Below are 1,162 nucleotides of genomic sequence, written 5' to 3'. Positions count from 1 at the left end.
GGCTGTAATTGGTCCAGCCCAGAGTCATTCATGACCAACTGGCCAATCCACCACCATTCATTTATACCGTTAAAAAAAGAAAAGAAACAAACCCCCATCGGCCCATAAAAATGAAAAATCACGAGCGGCCCACTGGGCAAATGCCTGGTATGCCCGATGGCCAGTCCAGCCCTGTCTGTTGTCTTTGTACTATCAGAATAATGATTACAGTTTCAATCATTTTTAAATTACACATATGTTTCATAAGCAGTGGGAGCAGGTGGACTGAAAGACACATCTCTGGTGTAAAAGTCCACATCTTTATTTATCATACACCAGTGTAAATGCTCAATGCAGGGGTCTCCTTGTGGTGATGTCAGAGATCTGGTGACACTGGTGAGTACACTAATCCCTTCTGTCAGCAGGATTCTCTCCAAAAGATCTCCTCAACTTTCCAGACCGGAGTATCTGCACAAAGAAGAAGCTGCTGAACAGAGAGCAGAAACTGCCCTGCAGAACACAGGGACCTGGACTTTTCGTTGCACTTACAGTCTGTATTGTGCTTTTTCTTCTTCATATAGATCCTCAAATCTGTGTCAATGATGCACTCATTTACTCAGATGGCACAGTAACAGTATCTGCATTAACACTAGGACGTCTCGTGGTCTGACCGTAAATACATTTTGGTGTTCTTCTGCACATCGTACAGGTCAGCTGTTACACGCTGATTCCAGGCTTTTATGGTGGAATAAGAAAAAACGCAACATCCAGACTGTAACTGGCAGTGAAAAGCACAACATGTTTGTAGTTCCATTGTTGATACGACCTAAACGTGTGAATCTTAACATGTACAGTCCTGCTTCGTGGGTTTAAAATTGACTCCTGTGGATCGGAGGTGATCGACTACATTGACGTTCAGCCTCTAGCTGACTGGCCGTGATCGTATAGTGGTTAGTACTCTGCGTTGTGGCCGCAGCAACCCCGGTTCGAATCCGGGTCACGGCACTGAGGCGAAGCTTTTAAAGCAAATACAGCAAATGAAGTGGAGCAAGAATGAGGGTAAAATGGTGGTTCTCCTGTCTGAAATCTGCACGAGAGATGAGACAAAAGCAGATACATGATGTTTGAAATATTAATAAAAACAGGTTAATTTAAGAAGTCAACTTGTAACCGGTGATCAGTG

General features: G+C 43.8%; 1 non-coding gene across 1 annotated transcript; it reads left to right on the top strand.

The window, feature by feature from the left end:
- Positions 1-912: 912 nt before the first annotated feature.
- trnah-gug (transfer RNA histidine(anticodon GUG)) lies at positions 913-984 on the top strand. The gene has a single exon. It is a non-coding gene; the product is annotated as a tRNA-His (tRNA).
- Positions 985-1,162: the final 178 nt, after the last annotated feature.

Source organism: Pundamilia nyererei, unplaced genomic scaffold (genome assembly GCF_000239375.1).
Source record: "Pundamilia nyererei isolate P.nyererei 1_Seehausen unplaced genomic scaffold, PunNye1.0 scaffold00159, whole genome shotgun sequence".
Taxonomy (NCBI): Eukaryota; Metazoa; Chordata; class Actinopteri; order Cichliformes; family Cichlidae; genus Pundamilia; species Pundamilia nyererei.
Note: the sequence above shows the minus strand (reverse complement) of the source record. Positions and strands in the feature narration are given on the sequence as shown.